General features: G+C 49.3%; 1 long non-coding RNA gene across 1 annotated transcript; it reads right to left on the bottom strand.

The window, feature by feature from the left end:
- Nucleotides 1-4892: 4892 nt before the first annotated feature.
- Nucleotides 4893-9332, bottom strand: LOC306639380. Its single transcript, XR_013757635.1, has 3 exons — nucleotides 8882-9332; nucleotides 8371-8452; nucleotides 4893-5539 (listed from the first exon to the last, which is right to left on the bottom strand). It is a non-coding gene; the product is annotated as an uncharacterized lncRNA (long non-coding RNA).
- Between the last annotated feature and the right edge of the window lie 258 nt (nucleotides 9333-9590).

The following is a 9590-nucleotide window of genomic DNA, read 5'->3' as shown; positions in this document are numbered from 1 at the left end:
GCAGCCTCAGATGCCCGTTAAGGATCCAGGGTCACAATATCATCTAGCATAAGAAAATAGAAAGGTGTTTATTGTGTAGTTCTTCACTTACTCATTCAACACTTATTGAATATTTAATGATTTCTGAGCACTGTGCTAGGAAATATAAAGATATAATGAAATATAAAGAATGCTAGCACACATTTACTGCCCTTAATAAGCTCAAAGTCCAGGGAGAAAATCAATATATAAATAAAGTATTAGAGAGTATGGTATGGGTAATGCTTTGATTGAGGCAGATACAAAATGCTATAGTATGGAGAAGATCACAGGGTGACACAGTGGCCCTCTGCCCTGAGGGTAAAGGGGTGTATTTGACCAGGATTTTGAGGGATGAGTAGGAGTTCTGAAGGTAGAACTAAAGAAACAGCCAATGTCTGGGGCCAATATTCACGAGCTAGTGACCAAAATACCTAACAAGGACAACTTAAAGGAGAGAAAGTTTATTCTTGACTGATCATTTCAGAGTTTTAGCTCATGGTCAGCCCAGGTCAGTGGTGTGGGCCCCAGGTGAGGAAGAACAACATTGGGAAAGGGAATGGCAGAGGAGCACTGTCCCCTCCTGGTGGCCAGGAAGCAGAGAGAGGTGAGAAGGAGTCAGAGGGAAGATGAACCCTTCCACAGCACGCCCCTAGCGACCCACCTCCTCCAGCCACACCCCACCTGCTTCCAGTCACCATCCAGGCAGGCCATTCAAACTAGCTCTTAGAATCCAATCATTTCACCTCTGAACATTCCTGCATGGACACTGGAGCCTTCAGGGGGATACCTCATATCCAAACCATAACAAGGCTAGACTGTGAAGATTTCTTATACCGCAACCTAAAGCGTTGGAACTTCACCCTTCAAACAGAACTGTAGCCTCATACAGGTTAAAGAAAAGTAATGACTCTTGAGTCATCCACACGCAGCTCCTGGAAAACTTCCAGGATGCAGAGTTCCCGTGGGGAGCAACCCTCCAATCACCAATGGAGTGGCAGGTTTCTGATGCTTCAGGTCCCAGGGAAGAGCAGAGGCTTCAAGGGTGCAAGCTAGCTAAAAAAATGGACACAGGGCATAGGAAAAGCTCTTCAGTGGGCACCAGCAGCCGTTCCGCCTGGCTGAGGGTTGGCATGGGCAGAAACACTTGCTGTTTCTGAAGGCCCAGTGTGAGCCTTCGATCCTGGGGCCCAGTCACTTCAAACAACAGCAAGAGTGAATTGGCATGCCAGGAAAAAATGAAAGGCCGTACTTCTTCCTTCGAATCAAGTTGTTATTGTTCGAATGCATTATTAATGATCAGGGCTGCAATCATTTATAACACGGTCATCACAAAGCAGCTGTTACCATTTACACATAGCTCTCTGTGAGTCTGTTATTAAGGTAATATTTTACCATGCATGCGACTTGCTCAGGGGCTGCATGCCTAATGCTGGGCTTGAACAGGTCCCCCACTCCCTTCTTAGAGGTAATCACTCCTTTCCTTTCTTTACAGGATGCCAAATGCCAGGAAAGGGAAGCAGAAAAAGGAGATGGAAACAGGGAGCCATGAAAAATGGAAGCAGAAACACGAGCTATATTTTCTCCCATTCTTTTTTTTCCCCTCTTACTTTTTTTTTCCTGTTGAATGAAAAATAAAAATGCAGAAGACCTCAGGAGCCTCATAACTTTCCAATTTTTATTTAAAAATAAACCTGCTGCCGTAGCTATCACTGCTTCTGTGCACGGAACACAAGCTCCAATTCCACTGCCCAATATTTATGTACAAGAAGGTAAGTGCTCTAAAGAGAAAAAATAAATCAGGTTAGATCTTACAAAAGGTGTAGGGGATTTGCCATAAAAGAGAATTTGGCAGCCAGCACAGTCCTCTGAGAACCTCACCAGCCAGCAGATCCAAGGTGGGGATACAGAGCAACATGGGGAACATATGTGGCCTATTGTTCTGGTGACCTCCAAGTCTCCCACCTGCCTGAAGGGAGACTAGGGCATTGGTGGTACAAGGGAAAGACACAGAGAGGCACCGCCTGCCTCCTGGATACTTTATACCCATCTAGAGAAAGCAGGGAGGGAAAATAATGATCCAGCAGCTGGTATCAGACTTGTCCCTGCTTCCCAGGCGGGGCCGACTCCCTGAGCTTTTCTCCACCATTATGGTGGCCCAGGAAATCTGCATTGTGTTAGGAGCACTTGCAGAGCTCCACTGTGAACAGATTGCAAGACCCAGGGAGGGACCAAGGTAGCCAGGAAAACCCTAGAAGGTTCCCTAACCCTAGGTGCAAAATAGGTCTAGAAGTGCTGAACTCCACTAGAGCTCTCTTCACTTGATGACTGACAGGGGAACTTCTTCCCCCTTCTAACCAAAATATAGGAGCATGATTGGAGGATCTGAGCACCAACCTCCAAAGCTGGTGATCAAGTGTAGAATGAAAGAGTAGTTCATCCAACAAACAGTTGTGCAGTGGCTTTAGGGACCAGCGCGGTTCTAAGCACTGGCAGAGAGCCAGCTGTACGGCATAGAAACCTCATGTGATTGGCCTCAAAAGTCATGTGAAAATCATGGCAAGTCGATGTAAAGGAACTATGCAAGTTGGGAGCTGCAGGGAGAATTGAAGGTTAATTCGGCAAAGGAGACAGGAAGAAAAATACTTCAGAAGTAGAATATCAAAAAATCCCGAGGCAAGTGGAAGTGTAGCTTGAGGAACCCAGGAAAGAAAGTGAGGTGAGAAAAATGCAAGAAGAAGCCGAAGAAATGGCAGAGCCAGATCATGTAGCACCTTGGAAGGAATCTGGGTCTACACCTTAGGAGCAATGGAAACCCATACAGAGTTTCAGGAAAGACACTGTGGCCAGATTCAAGTTACAAGAAGAGCCCTCTGAAATGTGAAGCGTGGACTGGAGAGCGGGCATGTGTGAGGCCAGTTAGGAAGTTGTCACAGCAGAAGATGATGGCACAGTGGTCTGTGATAGTGGCAGAGATTGAAGGATGAAGAAAAGAGCCAAGAAATCATTAGGAGGTAAAATCAGCAGGGACTTGGTGACCAACTGGAATAAGGGGGCAGAGAGAGGGGGAAACTTCTAAGCTTCCAGCTTAGACAAATGGAAGCACAGGCTTTCTGTACCTGGAGAAAGAAAGCAATGGAAAACGGCCAAGATTGAGAGAGAACACAGAATTTGATTTTGCAAATGATCAGTTGGAGGTAGCTTCAAGACAGCAAAGTAGAGATTTCAGGTATGCCATTGGTATAACTCTGGAATGTACAGGAAAGGTCTGGATTGGAGACAAGTCAGAAAGCCATTGGCATATGGATGATATTTGAGGCCAATCACATGGGAAAGTCACCAATGGAGAGAATATAAAATAAGAAGAAATCAAAGCTGAGGGAATTGCAATGTTCAGATGTCTAGTAGCAAAGACTGGTAAGAAGTGCCAGAAAGAAGAAAGGAATCCAGAGAGTGTGGTATCACAGTAGGCATGAGGAGGGTATTTCAACTGCAGAGAGTGGCCAAAAGGGTGGAATATCACTGAGAGGATAAGGGAGATGGGGATTAAAATTGTAAACTAGATACATCAACATCAAGGTCCCCAGTGACCTTGATGCAGTATTCATTGCAATATTAAAAGAGTTAATGAAAGTAAGGTGCCTAGCACAATGACTGGCACATAGTCAGCTCTCAACGATGTTGGCAAATGTTCAATTCTTTCTTTAAAGTCTGTAAGTCTCATATTCTTCTATTCTACTGAAGAAGAAAAAAAGATAGAGGCTAACATTTTAACAGGAGAGCCTAAGATAAAACTCGGAGATTTGTATAAAAGGAAGGCCTGCAAAATGTCCGTAAAGGCTATTAAAGATGACAAAACCCTGAATAAAATTAGGATCAGGAAGGATTCCTGTGTGTCTGGCACAGTTTGATGCCGCCCTTTCTTGAGGCAGGAGACCCACCCTAATCATCTGGGTGGGGCATCTCTGCTCTGGGTGGCGCCACATCCTTCTTCCCCTGCCTCCGTGGAGGGAAGTCTCCTCATTTCAATAGGCTGGGCAGCCCAGGTTAACATGAACAGAGCCATCTGGCAGAAGGCACCCAGAGGACAAGCACCGAAAAATATGCTTGAAGGGACAGCAGAGCGACCAGGATTACAATGTAATGTCCGGCCTCGGGTCAGTAATGGGGAGGTATTAGTCATCTCTTCAGACCTCAGCTCCATTACTTTTGCCGGAAATGTGAGAACAGCTCTCACTAATAACGTGTGGAATCACTTCCAACTATTTGCCTTTCAAGTCAGCCTCCTCAGGTCGGGTGACATATCTGGTTTAACAGGGGTGCCATTAGAGGGAAGATTTAACGTGCAGCTAAAAGCATTTGTAGCAGGAGCTGTGGGTGGGTTCCTTTTTAAGCTCCTGTGGCTGGTAACTTGCGTCTCTCCCCTCCGTGCTGTTGGCTTTTGTTATTGAAGCCTTTTTCTTTTATGAAGGAGGTTGGTCATTAACTCTCCCCTGCCCAGAGTATCCCGTGGCATGGACAGGGCAGCTCAAGAACTGAACTGGAAATCTCTCCTATGTCAACCAGAGCCATACAAAGCTCAGCAGCTGGCATGATGACTCCAGGCATCTTGCCATCGTCCCTCACTGCTCCTCACCCAGTTCACCAGTTCAGGTGCCCTGGTGTCTCCTGACACTGATGTTTTGCAGACATAACTACAGTATAGCCTTGCAAATGGAGCCGCAAATCTGCCAACCCCCAGAATTGGTACATCAACCAACACTGAGTCCTGCCTCTTCCTAGGCCTTGAGAGGGCCCACGGGCTACTAACAGCAGCAGGAGGAAGACTGAGGCTCTAGAAGACAAACGTCATTTTATTGAAACTTCTATTTTTTGACTGAGACTTTTTGCCCCTGCAGGCTAGAGTCCTTTAAGTTGCTGCTTGAGCACCCTCAGTCTTTGTCCCAGAGAAAGCATCACACAGTCCAAACCTAAGCCTCAAATTCTTCATCTACAAGGCAAAGAGAGTAACAGCCACTTATCAAATAAGACGCTACAGTTAAAAGCAATGAGCACAGGCTTTGCACATGGGAGGGAGTCAATAAGTACACACCAGTTACATCTTTTTCAATTACAAGTGACAGAAACCCCAACCAAAGTAACTAAATAAAGAGGGAATGTGTTGAATTGGACAAGCGACAAATTCCAGGGCTAGGCCTGGCTTTGGACACCTATAGCGTGGCTCATAACTATCTCTAGGACCAACTTTCTTTCTCACCACCCCTTAGCTGGGTTTCTTATGTCCTGGCTCCATGTCATGCAAGACCTGGTGGCAGCAAGATGGCAGCACCTGCATCAGGATGACAGCCTCACATCCCAAGTCCAATAAAGAAGAGGACAGCTCTTCCCCATCCGCTCTTCACTTAGGGCCAAAACCAGAGGCTCACTGGGCAAGTTGGGTCACATGCTCACCCCTGAGCCAACCACCATGCCCAGAGCTTGGCATGTGATGGCTGGCTTAATCCTGAGTCTCAAACTCCACCTGGAAAGGAAGGAAAGAGAGAGTTGCATGAAAGATGTTTCTCCAAAAGAAATGTATAGTGCCAATATAAAAAAAAAAATAATAAAAGTGGTCATGGAGGAGGTTAGGTACTCAAACATAGAACCATCCACTGCAAAGGATTATTTCCCATCCTATCCCTGGTGGAAGATAAGGGTAATTTGATAGTAATGTGTAATTAAGATATGTAATCAAGGAAAGCTCCAGGAGTCTCTACAACCTTTCTACAAATTACACTCTTCCCCATGTTAGTAATATTTTGATTTTACCATTATAGACCTGTTTTCAATCTGCTTTCTATTAGAGTTACTTACTATATAACTCTGTCATTTCCATTGCAACTGAGCTCCTAGAGGTTGACGACTGGGCTGGTTTTGTTTTTTGTTTCTGTTTTTGTTGGGGGGGTTGTACTGGGCATTGAACCCAGGGGTGCTTTACTGTGGAGCTACATCCTCAGCCCATTTTATTTTGAGATTGAGCCTTGCTAAGTTGCTGAAAGTAGCCTCGAATTTGCAATCCTCCTGCCTCAGCTGCCAGAGTCACTGGTATTACCGATGCGCTCCCCCACTTCTGGCTAAAGCCTGGGTCTTACTCACCTACATATCCTGCACAGCACCAAGGCTTTTGGAAAATCTAGGTGCTTCCCAATCCACACTGGTTCCTTGTGTACAGCTCAGTTCTGGGGCATCTCTTTTGGGTTACAAGTAATAGTACAAGTAATAGAAACCCCAACCAGCCAGACATGGTGGTGTTCGACTGCAATTCCCCCTACTGTAAAGAGGGAGGAATCCAGTGCCCACCTAACTCCAGTTAAGGCAGCTAAGGCAGTGACTCAGGAGTCTGAGGGGGGAGGATTGCAAATTTGAGGCCAGCCTCAGCAATCTAGCAAGACCCTAAGCAACTTAGTGAGACCCTGTTTCAAACTAAAAAATAAAAAGGGCTAGGGATGTGGCTCAGTGGTTAAGTGTCCCTTAGTTAAATTCCCAGTACCAAAAAAAGAAAAGAAAAAAGAAACTTCAACCAAAATGAGTACAATAAAGATGGAATTTATTGGATTAGCACTTCTCTTCCCCTGATCATTTTGACTGCTTGGAATTAGACTGGCAGAGGCTGGGGCACTGGATGAAGACTAAGGTAAATGTCCCTGAAGCTTCTGTTGGTCTCTGCCTCTGTTAGAGGTCTTTCATATTGTATCACAGTTTGTTTATCTACTTCCGAACCACAAAGGAAATCTCTGGGAATAGCGGGTCTTTATCTTTTCAGCTTTGTTATCCTTCGTGCCTAGAACAGTACCTGACACAGAGAAAACACGGGGTAACTGCCCTAGATCTCATAATCATCCCCAGATCCTCAAAAAAGAGCCCCACCTATGAGACCTAGAGGAACAGAAGGTGCCCAGCCATGTGAGGGGTTAGCCAAGTCAAGGGGGTATGCAAAACTCTTAAATAGAAGGGACAGTGAAGCTCAGTGCTATTTCTTATTCTCTATCAAGTCAGAGCAGGTATAGACATGGTACAGGAAGCCTGACAGGCTACAGAAGGCAGACTGAGCTAGTGGAACTTTAGGGCCTAGTTGTTACTCATGGAAAAAGGAAGACGAACAATTAGCAGAGGCTGGCAGCAGAGACCCCCAAAGGCAGATAGACAACATACCCCTGGTTCCAGATGATCAGCCCCAACAGAGCATGCATGACCTTGATGGACTTAGGAAGCCAAGGGAAATAGGCTCAGCTTGCTGGGATGGGAGTAGGAAAGGCCCAGAGAGGAGGCCAGTTCCTCAGAGGGGTAAGATTACAGCTCTGAGGCTGATCAGGAATCTAGAGCACAGTCCCAGTAGTGCGAATGGAACCACTTCCGAAATGATTAAGGGAAGGCTGTGTGCTGAAGACAGACTAGATCCTGGATCTGTGGGCAAACATCTGAGTGCAGCATTCCCCCTACTGGTAAGAGGGAGGAGTCCAGTGCCCTCCTAGCCCCAGTTAAGGCAGCTCTGTATCTGGGTGGGGCTGAGATTGTGGTAAAACAGGACTCACAGGCTGGGCCATGGCAATCAAGATTTCCTGGCAGATTCCCAGGCTGCGTGTGTATCTAGGGCCAGAGGCTGAGCCAGTGCCAGCCCCATCTGACCTCATGGATCCCCCTCGCCAATAAGCAGCAAGAGCAGCAGACTCTGGAGGCTCCCTCAGCTTTGGAAAGAGCTCTGCAAACAAAACTCAGTTTTTAGGGGTTAATCCACAGACCCAGGAGGAGGTAGTGGGCCTCCTCTGAAGGGCAGAGCCAGCAAGTGGGCTGAGACTAAAGGGAAGGCACGAGACTGCCCGCCTGAGATTAGTTTGGCAGCAACTCCAAAGAGCTGCCCTTCAATCGCCTCGATTGTCTGAGCCCTCCAAAGCTCTGGCTGCCTCCCACCAGCCCAGCAATGGGGCTCAGCAGCCTGGGCTGCATCCTCTGTCTACCAGGCTGAAGGTTTGCTGTTCTGAACCTCTCTTTGCCAGCAATGGGTGACCAAGGACTCTGCCTAGTTTATGTGTACCATGTCCTGGCACGTTTTTCCAAGCACCTACTGTGTGCACAGAATCACACCTCCCCATTCCCTGCCTCCTGCTAGTCCCACCAGCAAGCTCAGACAGCCCTTTGGCTGGTAAGTGATTTGGGCAGCATATCTATGCCTGGTCGGGATACCGGGGAGTAGGTGTCCAGCGGGAGATTGGCAAGAGGGGAGGCCATGTCTGGGCTTTCTCCAAACCTTGAGTCCTAAATCTGCTTTCTCCTGCTCTAGAGCAGCAGGAGAATGGAATCTGCACGGAGCCCTACCTAGTAGATCACGCAGGCACTCGGGCCAACCCCCTGGCACCGTTTCCTAAGGAGCAGGGCTGGGTCCTGGTTTCTTAGGATTCTGAATCTCTAGAAAGAGAAGGATCGGTTGCCAGGCGGCAGCAGCTCCCACCTCTTCTACCTCAACCCCTCCAGCCCTTCCTTCCTCCCCTTTTTGGACCCCTGTGAAGATCCCAGCAAATCTCTGCAAGGCTTGCGGAGCCGGGAAAGCGGGGTGTGGACACGGTCCGGCCGGCTGAAGTGACCAGAGTGTGGGCGTGGAGGTGCTCGGAGCCAGCGGCCTCGGTTTGCTGCGGCTGTCCCCGTGGACCTCAGCGAGGGACGGGGAGAGGCTCTGGAAAAACAGGGGAGATGGAGAGCGAGCGAGAAGAGAGCGAGCGGCTCCTCAGTTTCTCGCTGGCCGCAGGCGGCTCCGCCCGTGCTCCTAATCCCCGGGCCGCCGCACTCGCCGGCTGTCCCGACCGCTCCCCGGGACCCCTCGGCCTGACACTCATTACCCTCCGATGGCGGCGGCGGGTCGGGCGCCCGCTACCCGCCAGCCGACCGCTCTGAAGCCCGATGCACCCGCCGCGGCCGGCCACCTCTGCTTCCCGCCTTAATAAGCACTCGGTTTAGCGGCCGCCATCGTTTCCGGAGCCTTCTCTGGAGGCAGGAGGAGCCGGGAGGGTCCCCCTAACCAGCCCCGGCCCGGCCCGCCCGGCCCGCACCGCGCCGCTGCTCCGGTGCAGGTGCGCAGCCCAACCGGGTCCCTCTCCGCCCCTCCTCCCCCACCTTCCCACAGCCTCAGGCCTTCCTTCAGGGTCTGCGCCACTGTTCCACCCCAAACCCACCCAAGGAAGAGGCTAGAAGCGGCCGACCGCCACGCGCAAGCGGGAAGAGCCGGGGGCGGGAGGAGGCAAGGCTGGAGGAAGAGATGGAGAGGGGACCCGCGGCACGCTGCTGCGCCGTGAGCGGTAAGGAGCTAACCCAGCCTTCCCCGCGTGTGTCCCCGCGAACCACTACTGAAAATACCATCAGGAATTCCCGAATGGAAGGCCCTGCACCCCTCCCTCTACATGCCCATCGCAGGTCCCAGACTGCTCAGCTGAACCCCCAAGCCAATTGTAACCTTACACCAACTCCTCCCCTTGGCCTTGAGCAGTGGCCTCCTCTGTCCTTCACCCAGCAGGTGAAGATGGTTGATACTGGACTAGGGGTGC

The sequence above is a fragment of the Sciurus vulgaris genome (genome assembly GCF_902686455.1).
Source record: "Sciurus vulgaris genome assembly, chromosome: 11".
NCBI lineage: Eukaryota > Metazoa > Chordata > Mammalia > Rodentia > Sciuridae > Sciurus > Sciurus vulgaris.
Note: the sequence above shows the minus strand (reverse complement) of the source record. Positions and strands in the feature narration are given on the sequence as shown.